Here is a 22,884-nt window from a genome sequence, read left to right as displayed (position 1 = left end):
GAAAAAAACAAAAAAATAAGAAAGATTATGATTTCCATATCCCTGGAATTTTGTGTGAATATATATCATTATATATATATATACATATATATACATATACATGTATATATGTATGTGTCTTACCATAGAAATAAGAGCTGAAAGGGACCATAGAAATCATTTAGTGATAATCTCTCAGTTGACATAGAAAGTAAACTAAGGCCCAGATTATTTCATAGAAAAGTCAGCATTTGAACCCAATTCCTCTGACTCCACATTCAATGTTTTTTTCCTATAAGATACTGCCTCTAAGACTTGGGGATCAGTCTTACTGTCTTGGGAATAAGCCAAGTAATTCTCTAGAACTTAAGAACAGTTCTCAAATTATTAGTATGAACCTTAAAATGTGTGTGTGTGTTTGTGTATATGTGTGTGTGTGTGTGTGTTGAAGATAAGGAAGCAATGGAATGGGTTTGTAACAGTCTATGTTTGAAAAAAGAAAATCAATTAATAATCGGATCCAGATTTATTTTGAAGAGCCAAAGTAATAGTAGTAGTAGTTGCTTAGAAAGATTCTTCATTTTTTAATCAATAGTCCAAGGTCCTTCCCTGACTTTCTAACTGAATTTAATTTAGAATCTATTTTCTGGGTGAGAAAGTGAACAGCATCTATTTGGCTCCTTGTACTGTGACCCTTGAATAAATCCCTTTTCATGTATTCAAAAGAATGGGATTCTCATCTACTTTAGAAATGTTTTTTTTTTACTATTTTTTTGCAAGGCAAATGGGGTTAAGTGGCTTGCCCAAGACCACACAGCTAGGTAATTATTAAGTGTCTGAGACTGGATTTGAACGCAGGTACTCCTGACTCCAAGGCCAGTGTTTTACCCACTACGCCACTCAGCCGCCCCTCAGAAATGTTTCTCAAGTTTCAAGTATTTTTTTTTATTTGATTAAGTAGATTTTTCTTTTAGAATTCAGGTAGAATCTCTTATATCCCCCCCCCATTTTTTAGAGAATGAGGAGATCTCTCTACTTAATTGGGTTTTTTTGAGGTCCTTGTTTCATGTGTTAATGATCTGACAGTCACTCATACTTTGGGACCATTTCATCCAAAAGGCCAAAAGGAAGAAAATGTTGAGAACAAGTTTCCTCATACAACTATTAGACTTTTTAAATATATTGGCATTTTTTAGCTTTTTATGTAAGAATAGAAAAGGAAATTTACCACAGCATAAAATTATTTTAAAGTTTATGGTAATTGGTTTCACAGGTAGCATTTTGGAAAGTTACTAAATAATCTTTAGTGAATTTGGCTTGCTTTCATTTTGACTTTGTGAGAAATCAAAACTAACCATAATTGAAGGCCTCCAATGTTAAAGAACCTACTTCAAGTGGACCCCTTTTGGTGAGGTCCTTCACATGGGGTGTAGTCAAACATATATCAAGGACGTTGCTGAATGGATTCCATTAGTGCCTAATTTGTATTATCATTATTCACATATGTAGTTTATCTACCCCTATAATATATAGGCTTCTGGAAACATGGAACAACATTTCATAGATTCATGTATTTCCCACAGGGTTTTACAGGTAGCATTTTTTTTTCTGGATCAATTTGAAAGCAACAGCCCCTGGAGAAATAAAAAAAAATGAAAAAAGGAGAGGAAAGCATGTATCACTGAGTATGTCATTATCCAAACCCTCTCCTGTAAATATCACACAGTATTGATGACTACAGAGGAACACAAAGATTGGAAAATAGATGGCAATCTCAAACACTGCAATGGGAATGAATAGTAAAGGCTAAAACATCTTCAAGGACTTGAAATATTTTGTTAATACTAGACATTTGCACATCTATTAAGTCTTCTGAAAATATGAAGTAAAGAGTCAGGGTCCTCTTTATATATCAGGTAGAAAAACATTTACCTATAAGATGCTTTTCTTAAATCTCTTCCCTCTCCAATCCATCCTCTGTCAAATTGATCTTCCTAAAATACAGATTTAACAATATCATCTTTCTTTTTTAAAAAAAAGTTCATTGACTCCCTATTACCTCCAGGATCAAATATAAAATCCTTGATATTTAAAGCCAAATTCAAATAAAATCCCACCTTCTGCAATAAATCTTTTCCAATCCTCCTTATTCTTGGTATTTTACCTCTGAGACTGCTTCCAATTTATTCTACATATATCTTGTTTAAACATAGTTGTTTACATATTGCCTCCTTCCTTCTGCTATGCCCTTTCTCCCCACCCTACTCTCACATTTCAGGGGCCTGATATTTATATTGTATTTCCCAATTGTTGTGTTCTTTATTTGTCATCCATAATGTGTGATGTTTGTGGGTGTGGGGCTAGGGTAGTTGTCCCCTCCTTAGAATGGGAGCTCTTGAGAATAGGGATTTTTTTTTACCTTTCTTGGTTTCCCTAGCATTCCCTAAGGCCAGTGTCTGACCCAAAGAAGGTACTTAAAAATGCTAGTAGACTGAAAATTGAAAGCTCCTCTATCATTATCATTGTCACCCTTTTTGGACAAGGGATTTTTTCTGACCAAGCATAACTCTTTGAAAAAATATAAATAAACTTGCAGGGAAGAAATCAGCAAACATTCTAAATCTTGCCACTGGACCCAGATGGCACTGGAGGAGAGTATGAGATTAGTGACTTTGCACAGCACTCCCTCACTTAAATCTAATTCACTTGCAAGTCATGGCATCATTTTCCTGATATCACGGTCCTCTTTAAGAAGGAAGGACAAACAATTACAATTGAACACTGTTATAAGACTCTGTGCTGAGTGCTGAGGGGAGATAAAGGCAAAAAAATACAAGATTGCTGACAGACAGGCATGAAAACATAAGAAGTCAAGTAATGCTAAGGACAAAAATGTAAGGCTTTAATTTCCCAAATGAATGGTAGAGACAATGAATGATATTAATTTAAACAAGAAATCACATTGAGTTCTACTAGCCTGGAAAGAGTTCTTTGAGGAAAAGGAACTTGAGAGATAGTAGTTCTTAAAGAATACGGAGCATTTTTGACAGAAATGGATAAGGAGAAACATTCCAGTGAGAGAGATTTAGCAAAAGCAAACTCTTTTGGGAACAGAGAACAGTTCAGAATGATTAGAACAGTATTTGAGTAGAGAAGGCCGTAAGTGTGGGGTAGTCACTGAATAGGCTAGATCTTCCTCCGAAACTATTTTTCACATAATGACAACCTTATTTTCCTTATTCATCAATCATGTCAAGTAACTTCTTTGCCAAAACTTTTTTTTTCTTTTGCTTTTGTAAGGTAATGGGGTTAGTGACTTGCCCGAGGTCACACAGCTAGGTAATTATTAAGTGTCTGAGGTAGAATTTGAACTCAAGTCCTCCTGACTTCAGGGCTGCTGCTCTATCCACTGTGCTACCTAGCTGCCCCTAAAACTTTCTTTTTTTAAAAAAAAAGAATTTTTTTTATTCTGAACTTCAGAAATAAAACAAACTTCTCTATAATAGTAGAATGGAAAAAAAAGATGATTGCCTAAACCTTTCAATGACTCCCTATTATCCACTGTGTCCCACACAGCCCTTGATTTGGCAATGAACAGTCTCCATAATCTGAAAGCATTCTATCCTTCTAGCCTGTCTAATACTAGCCATCTCTAGTTCTCTAACCAAATAAGGTCATTCACTAATTAAGAACACTGTAGACTTTTCAAGGATCATACACCCTAGAATACAATTTTTATGAAGCAAAGAGGTATGGGCCATGGATCCTGAATTATTTCCTTAGCAAAACTCAGTGTGCTTTATGAAGACCCAAGGTGCATATATGAGACCAAAAAAGACTTTGAAGAGTTTTCAAAAACAGTAATCAATTATTATTATTAATTGCAGTACATTGGTATAATGAGAGGCAGAAGGATATAGAGCATAGAAGCTCTCTTCAGCCACAGGAAGCCCTAGAAACAAGTCCTGCATCCATTAAATTTACTTAACATCTCAATTCTCTAAAGCCAAAGTGCAATGCAACTGCCAATCTGCATCAGGAGAGGAATTTCTTCCTCAGAAGTTCTTTTTTTTTTTTTAAGATTTTTCAAGGCAATGGGGTTAAGTGGCTTGCCCAAGGCCACATGGCTAGGCTAGGTAATTATTAAGTGTCTGAGGCTCGACCTCAGAAGTTCTTTATGACAATAAAATTATAGTCACAGAAAAAAAGAGTTGTAGAATTGATTAAAAAGAGACATTTAACAATACATTTCTTCCAGAAAAGAACCTGAATTCAAAAAAATCTAAATAGGTTCAGAAAGAAAGGCCATTTTATAGTTTGCTCCGCTGCTTCCGAATCACAGAAAGTAGGAATGATGATAATGATTCTGGACAAACCAGAAATTGCTGAAAGGAAAGGAAGGACATAATATTATACAAAAAGATTCCATATCAAAGGAGTAAATCAGACTTAGTATGTATTTATACCCCATCATTTTATAGGAAAATCACAGATTCATAAAAGAAAATCTCATATCTTTCTAAAAAGAAATAGTTTTCAAAACACTTTACAAAATAGGAGGGCTGACACACCTATTACAAATAAAACTATAAAACTAAAAATACAATCTTTCCTCAATGACAAAAGAGACATTAACAGATAGTTTATGAAGAAGGAAACACAAACTGCTAATATTTACCTAAAAGATACATTATCAAAGACATAAAGATAACCTGAAGATGCTATTTTATAGCCACTAAAATAATCTCCCAAACCCTTTCCTCTTCCCCTCAATCCCCATGCACAGCTCCACTGTTGAGTGAGGTGAGGAGAAACATCTAATATATTGTTGGTGAAACCACAGATGGTGAAAACATTTTGTAAAGCAGTATAGCAATACATAGTCATAAAACTGATCGAATCCTTCAACACTGTGATTCCATTGCTAGAATTGTATCCCTAGGAAATCATAAAGGACCTATCTATATGGAAAATATTTTAGCTACTGTATTTGTAAGATCAAAAAATTGGAAATAACCCATATGTACACAATGAGAAAATGGCTGAATAAATAATGCTATATAAGAGAGACAACATGACAGAGTGGATAGAGAAAAAAAATGAAACTAGATTTGCCTTCAAGGGACCTATATCCTACACACAAATTAGTATGTGCCAAACATCAATAAATACAAGGTGATTATTGGGGTGGTGGTGGGCGTGTGAGGAGCTAGAGATGAACAGTAAAAGCTCAATGTGATCCTTGAGAAGAATGATTATTTTGGTTTCTTTGGGACTTGTGTATCATAGAATTGCAGAATCTCAGAATCAGTACTGGAAGGGAAGAGTTCATTTAGTTCCATCCCAGAATAAACATTTCCTTTATGTCAGTTGTAATAAGTGATCATTACTGAAAGTTGTTTGATGTGGCATATATCATATCCATTGGTTTCTTTTAATAAGCCTTTATTCTGAAACAAATAATAGCCAGAATTTATATAGCACTCTAAGGTTGACAAAGCATTTTACAAATGTTACCTGATTTTATTCTGATAACTAGGCTGGGAGATGGGTAGTAATATAATCTTGATTTTATCAATGAGGAAACTGAGAAAAGTAGATTAAATGACTTGCTTAGGATCAAATGATTGATCCTCAGTGCCTGAGACTGATTTTAATCTCCAGTTTCCCTGACTCAAGGTTCAGTAATTATCAACTAGTGGCACAATGTATTGAGCTCTGGACTGAAAGTCAGTAAGACCAGAGTTCAAATCTAACCTCAGACACTAGCTTTGTGATCCTGGGCAAGTCATTTAAACTATATTTGTCTTGGTTCCTCATCAAGTTTGTTGTGAGGACCAAACAAGATGATAATTAAAGTACTTAGGATAGTATCTGTTACCTGGCAAATATTATGTGAGTATTAGCTATTATTGGTATTGTAGTATGTAATAAGTGTAAAATGCTTATATAGACAGAAGTCATTATTACCACTGATACTATGATTTATCCTCTGAACCATCTCATTCATTAGTGGTCTAAAAGATTGATTATATATTTCAGTAAGTACTATACCCCTGAGGATAATTAAAGAATGGAAGCCAACTAGAATCTTAGAATTATATTGTTGGAATTGACTTTAGATATAATATAGTCCATTATGAAGATGAAGAAACTGAGTCCCAGAGAGAGTAAGTGATTCACCCACAACTATACAGTTTGTTATTATTGTTCAGTTGTTTTCAGTCATGTCTGACACTCCATGACCCTAAGTGCAATTTTCTTGGCAAAGATACTGCCCTAAACAGTGTCAGAGTGCGATTTAAAACTCAAGTCCCAGAATTTCAGTAAAGTGTTTTTTTTATTATATCACTTTGGTTCAATAATCATAATAATTAATAATAATAAAACATTAATGACTAATTATTATGGTTGAGGAGCTTTCTGAGACTGAGTAATATCACTAGGGAAATGAGAGTAATTATTTTTTATTTTTAAAATGAATAGATTATTTGTTAAGCTCATAGAAGTCATACATAAATATTTGGTAGCTAAAAAGCAGATTTTGTTAAGTGACTAGTTAGGGGCTGATTACACATTCAAGTAGTGTGGTGATGTGACAATAATGTAAATCTGTTTCACATGAATGTTCTTCAGTAAATAAGGCTTAGCTAATTATTTTCCAGGCTCCTTTGCAAAATAACAGCAACAAAATAGTTTTTCCATTTATAGGATCAAGAGCAATTTGCTTCAATTGACTATTTTGTGAATTTGAAATTTCCAGAAATAAAAATTCAGTTTAATACAGTGGTTTAGACTATAAACTCCATGTGAACTGTGACTGTGTCTTGTACTATGTCTTTGTATGTCCAATCATATAGTGCACTATATATGAATTCAATAAATATTTGTCAAATGAATGGAATGAATTTGTGGCCTCTAAGAGTAAAGCACTGGCAAGAGATTGTATTATACAATGAATAATATGCTCCTGGAGTCAGAAAGACCTTGAGTTCCAATCTAGCCTAAGATACATTCCAGCCGTGTGATGCTGGGAAAGTCACTTAACCCTGTTACCTCACTTTCCTCATCTAAAGTGATCTAGAGAAGAAAATGGCAACCCACTTCAGTATCTTTATCAAGAAAAGCTTCAATTGGGGTCATGAAGAGTCAAATATGACTGAACAGTGAACAACAAATAATTAAAGCAGCTCACAATATGTCATCCCCACTATGCATTGACTTATAAAAGAGACTTTCAAAATCATTAAGGTCACATGGTCATATGCACACTGGTTTTGGAAGAAGATCAGAGTTTGGTTCACCCTTAAGAGGCATGAGGTTATGGGCAAATTATTTCACCTCTAAATTTTTGTTTTCTCATTTTGAAAATAGAGCTAACAATACACACACAATCTGCTTCTCAGGCTTGTTATGAGGAAAGTCCTCTGTAAAATCTAAAATGATTTCTGAATTTGAGATATTATTAGTCACCTCAAACATAACCTCCATCATGAAGTTACACAACTTGAAGAAATATGTCAAAAATGTCAAAATACAAGGACAGACTGATCTCAAATGTCTATAACCTAATAGCTTTCTTGTCCTTCCATTCTCATTGAGTATAGAAGGGAAAAATGAGGGCAAAAAACTCTAGCTAAAGAGCTGAATCTTCTATAGGACAGTACTGATAGTAAGGAAATACAGAAGCATTTGGGATTTTTCTTTACCAGACAGGCATTTGCTTATCCTGGATAACTCAGTAAGAGCTCTGATATGACTTTTGGGAAAATTTAAGCCAAATTTAAGCTGATTTTTCTCTGCTTATCTTTCAGATTGTCAAAACTTCTATTATATATAATCATACAATAATGGAGCAAACATTCTGTTAGTGGGGAAAGAGTATGGACATAGATAAGTACAGAAATGTTAAGTAAATACACAGTTATTTCATAGAAGAACACATTCCCACATAGGGAAGTCCTGGAAATCCATGCAAGCTTCTCACAGAATAATTCTGACCTGTGGTTGAGTGCTTTGAGATCTTTGGACCCATGACCTTAATCCAAGAACCTCTCTAAGGTCATGAGTTATGATTTCATGTGGATCAGGAAATTTTCCTATTCTATGCAAATCACTCCCCAGGGAGGTTTCTCTGGGCTTGAGTGAATAATGAAAGTTCTCAGGACCCCAGAGAAAGTAGGTCACTTTTAGCAATAAATTGGTCTTCCTTCCTAGAATGCCAGGAGGCAGAATTAGTGCTTTCCTCCAATTATCCTCTAAATCATAGTCATCCCAGAAAAAGCTTGGAGTGAACCATTTTGGCAACCACGATTCTTTTGATCCAATTCTAGTTTCCCAATTCCATAGGGTCACATGTGACCAAGAGGTTCTCAAGTATTCTATTTTCTGACATACTTTCCAAATTCTATGAAGGGGAATGATGTCAGGAAATATTGAGTACATTTAGGGATATGCTAGGGCCAGTTGTAATAACTGGGGGGGCTTCATTGTTAAATTTTCAGTGATAGCATGTACACCATGGTCAAAAAAAAAAAACCCTCACAAAATGTGGCTGAATTTGGAGCCTTAGTCTCAGCAAGAAAATGGTAGAGAAAATGCACAGAGTGGAAAATAATGAACTTAGATGTATATTGTACACTTATTGAGAGTCATTTTCAAATTCTTTTTTCTCTTTAATTTTACATTTTTCTTCATTCAACAAGTAAGTAATGTAGTCTAAGGAAAGCTAACATTCTATTTAAAAAACAAGACCTAGATTCTAAAATTCAGAAGTCCTTTCCTTCCATTCTCAACTCAATTCATTCCTTACTAATGCCCTTCTATGGTAACTCATCTCCCTTCTCTAGATCCCAAATTCCTCATCTATAAGATCAGGAGACTGGATCAGATATCTCTAAGGTCCATCCAGCTATTTAGGATAGTCTAAAAAACCAGCTTCTCTTCCTCAGTCCCAGAAGTAGTTCTGTCATATCCTTGATCTTTTGACTCCTGATCCAATGTTCTTTTCACTATACTATACTGCCTAGTTGACCCTAATTTCAAAACTCAAAATCCCAAAAACCATGACATCAATTCTGAATTCCTCAATTTGGGCTTTCAGAGTTTTCTTTCCAAATCAGTTTTTACTGGCTGTAGTCATTCTAATAAACTAAAGTATCATGAAATGTAAGATCTGTATGGATCTTTAATAATAGTCCAATTGATACAAAATGAAGCAAGTAGAATCAATGGAACACTGTATCCAGTAACAGCAATAGTGTATGATGGTCAATTGTCAATAACTTAACTATTCTCAGCAATACATGATCCAAGACAATTCAGAGAAGGGGTCCTGAGAGATTCTGAAGGATCTTTAGAGAGAACTGATGGAGTCTAAATGAAGATTTTTTTTAAAAAAAAATTACTTATTTTTCTTGTCTTTTTTTTTGGTTTGTGTACTCTTTTGCAACATGGCTAATATGGAAATGTTTTTCATGTTGCACATATATAATCTATATCAAATTGCTTGCCTTCTTAAGTAGGAGAGAGGAGAGAGAGGCAGGATGAAGATTTGGAAACTCAAAATTTTTAAAAATGGAAGCTAAAAAATTGTATTTACATGGAAATATGTGGAAAAGTAAAATAAAAAATTAAACTAAAAAAACAGTTCATCATGTCTGGTCCTTTAATCTTAGAGGCAGTTAGGTAATGCAGTGGATAGAATGTTGTGTCTATAGTTAGGAAGATCTAAGTTCAAACATAAATTTATATATATATACATATGTATATATATATATATATATATATATATACATACATATACTGTGTGATCTTAGGAAAGACACTTAACCTCTGTCTCTCAGTTTTCTAAAATGTAAAACAAGAATAATAATAGCAAATATCTTGAATAGTTGTTGCAAGGATCAAATGAGAAATTTATAAACTATAACCTCTCACGTAGTTATTGTGGCTGATTGATGATGATGATGATGATGATGATGATGATGATGATGATGATGATGTGACTTATTCAAAAAGTCACACAATGAATTAACAGAAAAAATGGGACCAGAATTCAGCTAGGTCTCTGTCTTCAAGTCCATTGCTTTTCCCACTCTAGTTGTTTATTTTCCAGTATGGAATATTAGTATAGTTGTCTTTGATCATATTTAATGGTTAGAATGAAAAAGAAAAGGCCTTTTACTATCTTTAGATTTTCATTTCATAGTATAGAAGATGAGCCTTAAGAAAATGAAAAATAAATGCAAAAAAACCAGTCGTGCCTAAGTGTGGTGATTTTCACTGATACTGATAGCACTGAGGGAGCAGAGAGCCTGAGGTGATAAATGATATACTGTTGTGCATCTGATAGGACTCAGCAAACTGAAACAGGCTCTTTGGGACCAAAGGAGGGAAGAGTTGAGCCTTTTAAGCTCATCCTTCTCTCTGTCTTATTTAATGGAGTCTCTATATGGGAATGACAAAAAGGAGACTTCCAGATTCCTAGTCTGTGTGGGGTGTTTGCTCTATGATCAGCTCTTTCTAATCGGTTGACTTTGTGGATTAACTTTAGCTCTTTTTTAAACCCACTGTTTGCCTTTTGCCTCCTGCAGAAAACTTTCTATTCTGTCTTAAGCCGGATCTTTAAAATATGACAGCATAGGAGCATAGATTTAGAGTTGGAAGAAACTTTAGAGGTTATTGTGTTCAACCCTCTCATTTCATTTAATTTTAAGTTAAAGGAGGCAACTGGAAATCTGTGGATAAAACATTAGTCTTGGAGCTGGGAAGATCTGAGTTCAATTCTGACCTCTGATATTTAGTGGCTGTGTGACTCTGGGTAAGCCATTTAATCTTTATTTGCCATAAATCCATTAGAGAGAGAAAATACAAACCACTCACTCTAATATCTTTGCCAAGAAAATGTCATGGATCATATGGTCCACTGGGTCATGAAACATTGGACACAACTGAACAACAAACTTATTTAGATTAATTTGTATTTTTTCTCCAATTCCCCAATTCCCCAAGCAAATTTTTTTCTCCTTCCTAGCTACCCTCACTTAAAAATAAGAGAACAAAACAAAACAATCCAACAAAACTCTTGTAATAAATATGCATGATGAAGCAATACAAATTTCCATATGGATTATATAAAAAATGTGTTATTCTGTATATTTAGTCTAGCACCTCTACCTCAGGAAGTGGGTAGCCCATCCCTCTTAGAAGTTCCTGATGGCTGTTATCTGGGGCAGGATTTGGACCTAGTTCCTCTTGACCCTCAAGCCCAGCAGATTCCATTATATTGTGCTGCCCTCTTACACGTGATTTGTTTCTACCCATTGCAAACTCATAGTAGTAGATTCTGGACAATGAGCCACTGCTATATTTGTGGGTAAAACAATCAGTCCATAACATCATAAGATCATAGATTCAGAAATAGAAGTGGCCTTCAAGAGTAGTCCAAACAGGTCATTTTACAGATGAAGGACTAGAGGAGTTTAAATGACTTGCTGAATATCACCTACATAGTAAACATCAGAGATGGGAACTGAACCCAGACTCTCTGACTCAAGAGCCAATATTCTTTTCATTGAACCACACTCACCCCTCTTCAATTCAAGAAGCATTAATTATATATCTTGTGCCAGGTACCACTCATTGCTAGATAAAAATGGAATTGTTCTCTGCTTGCTAATACTTTAGGATGAGACAGAAGGTTTGGATGACTGGATGCTATCATCCCTTAACCTTATTTCTTTTGGAATGGCAGTAGGTTGAAATGTTAATGAAACCTAGGGACCATCCTTTTTAAACAACCCCTCCTCCTTATTCAGGATCTGTTTCACAGATAATCTAACCATTCCTCCACACCTCCAAGTCTTAAACTGAAAAGCATAGCAGCTCTTTGTTTAAAAAAAATGATAAATTGTACGTCATTTGGGTGTAGTATGAATCACAGTAAGTTTCACTTGCTTTTGGCAGTGTGATACAGTAAAACCTATGTATGTAATGTAAAGTCATCAAAAGAAGACCTGAGTTCAATTCACTACTCTAAATCTGGCTAAGTGAATTACCTTTAATCTTTGTAAGTCTCAGTTTCCTTACCGGTAAAATGGGACAAAAGTACTTGTACCAACTGTGTTTCAGGGATTGTTTTTAGGAAATCATTTTGAAAGATACAAGGGGTTGTCCAAATGTTAAGTGTTATTATTATTGACCAAGAACAAGCCCAAAGAGGATATATTTAAACACAAATGGGTCCCAAAGCCAAATTAAATTGTTTCTTGGATTCTGTCCCTACTCATTTTTTTGGCAGAGACCAATAACTCTTAACCTTTTGAAAATTGTCATAACCTATTATTATCACTACCAGAAATAATCCATAATTGCCTGTAGCTTATATAGCTCTGAGGTATAGAAAGGTTTTTGCTAGTAACACCTTTTATTAGAAGATTGGAAATATGGTCACCAAAACTCAGAGCATAAAAATAATGACAACAAAAGTAGTCAAGGAGGACTAAAGAGGACAAACTTATGATAGGAGATCTCATTACAATATAATGTCAGGCAAATTAACTTTGGGATTTACTAGCTTGGGAATGCAAGCTTCCCCTTCTATTTTCCCACCTTCCTACAGCCAATCTTGCAATATGTCCATGGACAAGTCTCTTCAGCTTTTTCTATTTCATTTTCCAGCTAAAAATAATAGTGACCAATTTTCAGATGTAATGGTCACTTACATTTATAACAATTTATAGTTTGAAATAACATTTACATTATATTATCTCATTTGTTGTAATATAACAAGCATGACTATCTCATTTACCAGAAACTGGACCTCCAAGAAGTTCTGACTTGCCCAAAGCTGCTCAGCTTGTGAAGTGCTGATGCAGGTTGCTAGATTCTATGTCTCTCTTAGTTTTGTTGCTTTTATGCTAATCAAATCTCTAGGCTAATGGATCTAATGGATGAAATGATCAGTTTCTCTTTGCTATTGTGATAAAGACCCAGGTAGTAAGAGATCTCATGCCCTACCTGAGTGGGAGGAAGTAAAATATATGGTAGAAAAATACTGCCTTAGGGTTAACAAGGCATGCTGGGTTCAAGTTCTGATCCAGTCATCTACTTTGAGCAGGTAATTTTACTTATCTAGGCCTCAGTTTCTGAGGAGTGATGTTTGACATCTTATCACTAAAGTTTTATGTCAACAATTTACTTTCTGTAGACACTAAAAGTGATATAGACAAAGAAATTCTATCAATCTCTAAGAGACCATGATTTTATGAATCATATAATGTGGAAAGGACATTCCCCTCAGCCTTATTCAATATAACAATTGAGGAAACCAAGGCAAAGCAAGAATTTGTGTGGCTTACAAAAAAGTCATATAGCTAGATTCTGGATGTAGAGCACATCCAGATATTATAACCTCTGGATATTATAACTTTATACCTCTTCTTCCACCCAGGATCTTCCACTCCAAATTTACTTTCTTTTGTGTCCTGGAATAATCTCTTTCTCCCTATGGAATTTGGTGGATTTTGAGGATTCAAATCTTGTCTCTGCCAAGTTACTATATGTAGGACCTTCGGTGAGTCACTTTGTTCACTTAGCCTCAGTTTTCTTATTTGTAAATATTGGAGAAAGGACTTTAGATGAGCCATGGGGTTTGTTCAGCTCTAAATCCTATGCCCTGCTTCATAGTCAAAACCTGTTGTTTCCAGTTTTTTTGGATAGGCTTAATCCTCTCTAACACATTAGAATAGAAATGACTGACAAGGATTTAGCAGATTAACTCTTCCAGGGACCAAACCAAACCTTAACCTAAAAAGCAATGATTTTCTAGCAGTGGAACTTCAGACTTCCATCTCAGATTTAGGGGAGCGAAAGAAAGGCGGCCTTTGTGGCCCCTTATAGCACCCCATGGAGCATAGCACCCTAGATGGGTAGTCATCTGTTTAGTTAGTTTTAAAATTCATTTTTCTTCAGATTGTTCAAGCTAACAAAAAAGTCTTGGAAGAAAATGATGTGAATTTCTCTGGGAGTAATTAATCTTTCTGTAATTAACAGTCCTTCACATCGAGGCTGTAATTATCTAAGATTCAAGACTAATTTGCATCTCATAAAAACTTCTTATTGATAATGAAAACATACCAAGCAGTCTGACCTTTATCTATCAGGATTTAGAGACCAGGCCTAAATGATTCAAAAAAACCAATGCTCATTTTTAGCTGAACTTCAAACTCACTGCTAATCTTACCAGTTCCCAGTAGGTATGGAAAATGTCATTCCCTTCTAAATGGAATGAATCCACCACAAACTTGTTATGAATCTGACTTTGAGTAAATTGCATAAGCTCTCTGATCTGGTTCTTGATATGACAAAGGACTTTGAATTTACTCATTTAATGTCCCTTTCAATTCTGACTGTTCATGAAAAGAAAAAATCATCTGTGCCCTCTAATAGAAGGGACCTCTAATTCAAATGGACCTTTCTTGGTCCTCTCCTATTATCTTATCATATCCAACCCCTCCTTCTAGCTCTATGCTTGTTTACATGTCTTTTACCCTGTTGAAGGTAGACTCTTTGGACAAGGGTCATGTTTTATGTTATTTGTTATTTCTTAGTACCCAGCAATGCATGTAGTGAGCAAGACTTTTTTTCACTGTTGAATTGAGTTTCCACTTCTTGACTTTATTAGTGTTCAGATAAATAAGTATGAATTTTGTTTGATAAGTACTCTGATAATACTCACTCTTCAAGTTAGTAAGGATCCATACCCTTTGGGACCAAAAGTAATTAGGTTGGATCTAAATGCAGGCACAGAAGAGCATTGGAAGAGACCTCAGAAATTGTTTAATCCAATTGGACTTCTTGTTCAAAGAAGGAATCTCTGAATGATGGTTTTACTGAACTATCTTTAGTGAAAGGAAACTCATGGACTCATGATCAATCAATCAATCAATTGAAGAACACATACTATGTACACTGGGTTGGGAATACAGAAAAGGTAAAAATAATCTCTGACTTCAAGGAGTCTATATTCTAATTAAGAAGACAGCATATAAATAACTAGGTACCTACAAGATATATTCAGAATGAATGAAAGAACAATCTTATCTTGCTCTAGGCAAGAAACATTCTTCTTTATGTAAAGACATCTGTTTCCTGTTGCTTCCAGTGACTGATTCTTGTTCTGCTTCACAGAAATATGTTCTACAACACAGAACCTGTCTATTTGTCTTTCAGATGCATTGTAAGATAGTGGATCCAGTGTTGGACTTGGGAGTTGGGAAGGCCTGGATTCAAATCCTGTTTTGGACACATCCTGTGTGACCAAAAACAAGTCACTCTGAACCTGTTTTCTCATTTAAAAAAATACTTGTAGTGCTTACCTCATAAGGTTGTTGAGATTCTCAAATTAAATGTATTCAAAACCCTGTGCAATTTTTAAAGCATTAAAGGGATGTCACAGTTTTCATTCTTCTTCCATCTCACATGATTGAAGGTAGTAATGCCTCTTCTTTAGTCTTTTCTTCTCCAGACTAAACAATCCTAATTTTTTCAGTCATTTATAGCATATCACATTTTACAGGTCCCCCAGAATTCTTGTCATTCTCTTTTGAACATTTCCTAGTTTTGCAACTCCTTAATGAATTCATTTGGAATTCCTTCCTTCCTTCCTTCCTTCCTTCCTTCCTTCCTTCCTTCCTTCCTTCCTTCCTTCCTTCCTTCCTCCCTCCCTCCCTCCTTCCTTCCCTCCCTCCTTCCTTCCCCCTTTTTTCTTTCTTTCTTTTCCCCTCCTCTCCCCTCCCCTCCCTTCCCCTCCTCTCCTCTCCTCTCCTCTCCTTTCCTCTATTTAGACTTGCTCAAAGGGAGAATTTCATTTAATCATATAACTTTAAAAAATATCTATTTAACTTCCATTTTGGAAGGGAGACTCTAGGAGCAATCAGTAGATCATGTCCTGGACTTGGAATCAGGAAAACTTGTATTCAGATCCTGCTTCTGATTCTTACTAGTTATGTGATCATGAGTAAGTTATTTAACTTCTCTCAGCTGTAATAGGCATAATAAAAGTACTTTGCAGGATAATAATGAGTATGAAGTGAGCTATTGTATGTAGAATGTTTTGCTAGTGGTAAAGTAAAATATAAATTGAATATAATTATTATTGAGAGTTGTTGTAGCAGAGTGAACATTATGCTTGCCTTGTAAGACAGGAAAAACAAGAGTTCACATTCCTTTTTATATGCTTACTAGATGTATGACCTTGGGGACCCACTTATTTTTTTGAACTTCAATGTCCTCCTCCATAAAATGGGGCTAAATAATGGTGTCTACTTAACAAGGTTGTTGTGGGTATTAAATGAGGTGATCTATATAAGACATTTTGTGAATATATATGAATATCAGCTACTACTTTTTGGGAATGGAGTGATCATGAAGAACTGGTAAAGAATGTGTAAATTGTCCTTTCAGGCAAGTAACTCCCACAAGAGCTTCATTAGGATGGGCTCATGCACATCAACTTATTCTTGCATGACTGGGGATAATTTCACATGAAGTGTTAATGTGATGGTTTATTTTCTGTTAATTGAAGTCAGTAGGGTTCATGAGAAGCTGATGTTAACTTAAGGTAAGAGGGCAGCACATTCATGGGAAATAGGATTTATACCCTAGCTTAACTCAATATACTCCTGGAGCCAGATGTAAAATCAACTTGAAAAATATACACTCACAATCCAAGCATAATGGGCTACAAATATCCTCAGGCACCATACTGAGTATGATGGCTAGCATCATTGATTTTCCATTTCAGAAGGATTTGATACTAAATTGTGTTCATTTGCATAAGCTAACAGCAAACATAGCTGCATATTATCTGCTGACAGTTCAGCTAGTGATAACATTCATTCCTGGCAAGTTGTACTTAGGAAAACGAAGCTCCAAGTCTCTACCTTCAGTTCTGACCCCTTTCCTGTGCTCTGAGTCTCTAGTCTCTATTTTCCGTCCACTAGACATCTTAACATCTTAACCTTTAAACATGTCTAAACTCAAACACATTATTATCCTGACTTCCTAAATCTGATTCATTCACTTCTATTTATGATAAATGGGTAGCTCCTGGGTAGTGGACAGAGCCTTGGGCCTTGAAATCAGGAAAATTCAACTTCCTAAGTCTAAGTCTGGCCTCAGACACTTACTATCTGTATGACATGTTTGCCTCAGTTTCCTCATCTGAAAAATGAGCTAGAGAAGAAAATGACAAACCACTCCATTATCTTTGCAAGAAAAAAATACTCAAATGAGATCACTAAGAGACAGACACTACTGAAAGAAATGACTGAACAATAAGGGAAGAACTGCATTCATAGTCAAAAGTCCTAGATTTGCACTCTGGTTATGACAGTTATCAGTCATGTAAACTTGTTCAAGGTCTGAACTTCAGTTTCCTTTTCTGTAAAGTAACTATTAAAATAGGTAGGAATTTACTGAAATGGGGAACTCTTTTACCAAAATATATTGGCACCTTTTATAGTCTTAGAGAGCTGCATAGAGCAATGAGAGATTAAAAGATTTGTCTAGGGTCACACAGCTACCTTGTGTCAAAGGTGGCATCTGTAATCACGTCTGCCCAGCTTTGAGATCAGTTCTCTATTCACTCCCTCTCACCTATAAAGTAGAGATAAAAATTGGATTCTACATAGTACCTATCACAATGTCTTTCTTGCCCTTAGAAGGTACTAAATAAATATTTGTTGAATGAATATTCAACAAAAGATAAACAATGGCAATATTGGATTTAATAATTTAAATATTGGATTTGAATAATTTACTATTGAATTTAAATATCATCACTTCTTTATCAAAGCCAACTTAGAAACCTAAGCAGTAACTAGGGCAGATTAATTGGGAATTTGTTCCAGAATGCCAAAATTTTAAAGGTATTGATTACACTTGTCTTCCTTGAACAGTCAAGGAGAAAAAAAAAACTGAGTTTAACATTTAGTTATCAAGAGTAATTAGTTTAAGTGAGAAACTACTGGAAAAATAGCACTTTCTACTCTGCTTACCATTACTGCTGGTGAGTTTCTCCTTAGCCTGACTCAATCTGCTCTCCTTCCCCAGTGGGAGTTAACCTCCTCCATTGTGATCTCAAAGTGTTCTGGAAAACCATTCTTGGGGCTGATGGTTTGAGATTTGTCTCTGATCCCATGGGGAAGTATTTTAGAAGTTCTCTTTCCGTGGGTCTTTCTGTCCTGAAGTCCAGTGCCTTTGTTCCACTTCCACCCCATTTGATGTGACTTTTGTACCACTTGCCTCTGGCAAAAAATCAAATGTGCCAGAGGCAAGAGGACAAAAGCAGTTACAACTGTTTGGGGAGTTACTGTTGGGGAGCAGAAAAGGAAGCATTTTTTTTCTAGAGCAGTGCTTCTTAAATTAGGTACATGAATTTGGATGGGGAAAAAATTATGAGTGTTGTCAGCAGACATTACTCTGAGAAAGGGGTTCATAGACTTCACCAATAGGCAAAAGGAATCCATGACAAAAAAAGATTCTAGAGAATGTAGCCAAAGGGCCAAAGGAAGATCTTAAAAACCGGTCTTGGATTTAAGGTTGCCTTCAGTTCATGTTCTAAGTCTACTGGAGTAGAATGGGAAAAATGAAATTTAGGGCTAGTCTTTGAGAAAGAGGTTCTGTGATAAGATTTAGATGGAAAGATTTGGAGTCTTTAACTTGAATACTGACTTCACTTTTCACCTGAGGGCAGATATAACTAATGTCTCCACCTTACATTCTTTAACATGTTTGGAGACTCAAGTGAAAAAAAATTGTAAATTGCTTTGTGATCTATTAGTCAATCAGAGGGCCAGCAAACAATTTTTCAGTCCTTTCTACATGTTAGATTTAGAGTCAGGAAGACTTAGATTCAAATTCTCTACCACTGTTCTAAGTGGTAGGGATACAAAGAAAGGCAAAAACCTGGTTGTTATTTTGGACAATTTATTGACATGATACACAATAGAGGCATGTGGTCATATTCCTGGGCCTGAAGTCAAAAAGACCTCAGTTTGGGGCAGCCAAGTGGCTTAGTGGATAGAGCAACGGCCCTGGAGTCAGGAGGACCTGAGTTAAAATCTGACCTCAGACAGCTGTATGACCTTGGGCAAGTCACTTAACCCCATTGCCTTGCAAAAACAAAAGCCCCCCCCAAAAGACCAGTTCAAGTCAACCTCAAGAGCTTATGACTTTGTGACCTTTAACCTTAACCTGTATCTTGTTTCTTCATCTATAATGTGCTGATAATAATAATAGCACCAACTTCCCAGGGTTTGTTTTGAAGATATATTAAAATAATATTTGTAAAACATCTTGTACTCTTTAAAGTGCTAATAAATGTGAGCTATCATGATTATTGCAATTACCCTGGAGACAGAGGATCTGGGTGAATTCTCACCAGAAAGATGTTGCTGAGGATAGAGAAAGGTGTCTGACAGGTACTTAATCCCTTCTTCTCTTTTATGGGGCTAGACAGGAGCAGTTTAGACAGGAGCAGTTTAATCCTTCCCAGTCCTTTCCTATCACTTCTGGATGCATTACTTCATCTAACCTACTGGATGATAACCTCCCCAGACCTCAGTTTTATCATCAAGGAAGGAAGGAAGGAAGGAAGGAAGGAAGGAAGGAAGGAAGGAAGATAGAAAGAAAGAAAGAAAGAAAGAAAGAAAGAAAGAAAGAAAGAAAGAAAGAAAGAAAGAAAGAAAGAAAGAAAGAAAAAAGAAAGCAAAGAAGGAAGTAAGCACCTGCCAGGCCCTGTATTAAGCTCTTTACAAATATTATCTCATTTGATCCTCACAACAATTGTAGGAGGTAGGTGCTACTATTATTAATATCTCACAACTGATGAAATTGAGACAAATAGGTTACATTTCATTAGTAAATAAAACTTTAAACATTACTTGCTTCCCAACCCCCAGTTTTTCATCTTTCCTTTTTTCCCAGTGGCCTCTCCCTTCCCTAGGGGAAAATATTTTGGTCTCACCTTCCCCCAATCTACACTCTCTCCCAGTATTTTTTAAACTAAAGGAATGCAGATTTAATGGAATTTCAGGTAACAGTGAGCCAATGTGAGAATGCTTTTTTTTTGACTTGGGCTGGGGAGGCAGGTGCATGGGAGTGGTGTGCCTTCCTGATATTCTGAAAATCCCCCCATTTAGTGCTTTAATTTTCTCCATTGCTCGAAACTTCCAGGTGCAACCTGGTTTTTGGTAGGCTCTCATAAAGGGAACTCTCATCTTGTTTTATTTGGTAGCAAAATGGAGCATTAAGAAGTTTGAATTGGTTCCCAATCACCATCCCAAGTGAAATGTGTCCCCACAGCAATGCCCTTCTTGGAAGGGTTAAAAGTTATGAGAACATTTCTGTCATTTGGTAAGAGGAAGAGGTTTTTGATGTTGATATATGTCACCAATTCATTTATTAGGCCTCTTCAAAATGCATCTGTTTCATGGAGACTTTAAGGTGCAGGATATAAAAATCCACTGTAAATATCACAATTTACTGAAAATAAATTCATTGGTGAAAAACTGAAAGTCTGCATTAATGAAAATGTGAGAAAAAATGTGATTCTAAATGATTCTAAACCATCAAGGTTTATTGGCAAATTGAACTCGGGCAAATCAGAATCGAGAGAACTGGGTTGTTTCAATATTTTTTAAAGCAAATGTAAGAGTTGTGCTAGGTGCTAAAGTGAATGAATAAATTTGTAAGACCAATTCCCATCCTCTACCATCTTACAATCTAGTTGGATGCATGGCTAAAACATAGACTTGTAAAACAAGTAAGTTAGTAGACTATATTTTTACAATATCAATGATTGACTTAAGGGGTAGCTCCTTCTAGAAGATGTTTCCTTTCATTAGAAAACAAAATTTTAAGCATCACTTGCTCCCTGGTTCCCCCCACACACACTTTTTACAGTGGCAAAACAGGTGATGTAGACAACAAATATAGAAATTCAGAGAAAGGAGACAAGTATCAACTGGAATAAATAGGGAAGACTCCCTGGGCAAAGAAGATGGGTTTTGAGTTGTTCTTTTTTAATAAAGATTTTATTTATTTTGAGTTTTACAAATTTTTCCCTGATTTTACTTCACTCCCCCCACCACAGAAGGCAATTTGTCAATTTTTACATTGTTTCCATAGTATACATTAATCCAAATTGAATGTGATGAGAGAGAAATCATATCCTTAAGGAAGAAACAGCAAGAACAGAAAATAAGATATCAGTCTTTTTCCACATTAAAGGCAATAGTCCTTGGTCTTTGTTCAAACTCCACAGTTCTTTCTCTGGATACAGATAGTATTCTCCATTGCAGAGAGCCCCAAACTGTCCCTGATTGTTGCACTGATGGAATAAGCAAATCCATCAAGGTTGATCATTGCCCCCATGTTGCTGTTAGGGTGTACAGTGTTTTTCTGGTTCTGCTCATCTCATTGAGTTGTTCTTTAAAGGAAAAGCAGGATATGAAAGGTTCAGAAGAAATAACCTGAGCTAATAAAGTATGGGGGGGAAGAGGTATCAGGAATGATGAACAGGCTACACTAATTGGAGTGGAGGGTTTCTACAAGGAAGAAGTGGTAGACAAAAAGAATTTGGAGCTCTTCAAACTCCAGAATGAGGAACATATCCTTTATTCTGCAGGTGACCAGGAAACTCTATGGAAAGTCTCTTAAGTAGGTCAGTGATGGGATAAAATTGATGTTTCACAAGATTTGTCTAGCAATATTTGCAGGATAGATTAGAAATTGGAGGGGAAGGAAGCTAGTTAGTATGGAGGGCCTAGACTAGAATGTGAGCAGTGAATATGAAGAGGAAAGGATGGATTTACAAGATTTTTCAAAACAAAGATCAGCACTTGGTAACTGATAGATACAAAGGATAAGGGAGAGGGAGAATTAACAATGGATGACTTCAAGGTCTCAAGTTTGGGTAACTGGGACAATAGTGAAATGAGTGACAAAAAAAAAAGCGAGTTTGAAAAGGGAATTATTAGAGTAGATGATAGTTTTAGTCCCAGATAAAGTACACTTTAAAGTAAAATCCTGCCATTACCAGACTGAAAGCAAAATAGCAAGATGACACCTCTCTTCCAGAATGACTTGTTTCCTATTTGAGAATTTCCCATTTGGAAAATTTTCCTAATAAAGAGATTCCAGTAGATGTAGCAAAAATAAAACAAAATTTAAAAGTCCTGGATTTAAAAGGTGAAAGTTCTGTCTTTGAATTTGGTCTTTGACATTTGCTCATAATGTGACATTAAATACTGAGTCTTAATTTTTCTTGTTTTAATAAGGAAAATTCTAACATATATATATATATATACATATATATATATATATATATGTCTCATTGGGTTATAGTGAGGAAAACTCATTATAAACTATAAAGTTATATATATGTATATATAAATTCAAGCTACTTATTATTATTTAAGAAAATGTTGTATAGGTTGCTCAGAGCATTTGGACCTATGATTTCCTTTGCATGGAATTTCAGGTATACAGAATATCATTAGTGCTGCAGATAGGCAATTGAGTTACTTTACTTCTCAATTAATTTATTAGTGTTATTAGTAAATTATGGTTTTTATATTGTGTGCCTATGCTTTTCCTTTTACTATCTTCTAAACTTCATCATTCAACTGAAACTGCTCTCTCCAACAATACAGTTATGTCTTAATTGCCATATCTAATGTCTGTTGTCAGTCATTATCTGTTTTGACTTTTTTGCTTTATCATCTTCTCCTACTGGAAACTCTTTCATGTCTGTGTTTTCATGGACATTATTGTCTCTTGGTTATCCTCATATCCTTCCCACTTTTCTTTGCTACATCTTCATTATTGTTACATTTC

The 22,884-nt window shown here is 35.4% G+C and overlaps 1 protein-coding gene across 3 annotated transcripts in view; it reads right to left on the bottom strand.

Annotated features, from left to right (window-relative positions):
- The window catches only part of CTXND1 (cortexin domain containing 1), a 67,942-nt gene extending 49,802 nt beyond the window's left edge, over positions 1-18,140 (bottom strand). Inside the window, exons 1-2 of one of the 3 annotated variants that reach the window (XM_074234008.1) lie at positions 18,042-18,077; positions 17,568-17,640 (exon numbers count right to left, since the gene is read on the bottom strand). The gene's annotated coding sequence lies outside the window, so the exon portion shown is untranslated. Of the gene's footprint in view, positions 1-15,359; positions 15,442-17,567; positions 17,641-18,041 lie in introns of those variants that run through there. The other 2 variants (XM_074234007.1, XM_074234010.1) reach the window with 2 other exon arrangements.
- Between the last annotated feature and the right edge of the window lie 4,744 nt (positions 18,141-22,884).

This window comes from Macrotis lagotis, chromosome 4, assembly GCF_037893015.1.
Source record: "Macrotis lagotis isolate mMagLag1 chromosome 4, bilby.v1.9.chrom.fasta, whole genome shotgun sequence".
Lineage (NCBI taxonomy): Eukaryota > Metazoa > Chordata > Mammalia > Peramelemorphia > Peramelidae > Macrotis > Macrotis lagotis.
This window is presented reverse-complemented; position numbering and strand designations above follow the sequence as displayed.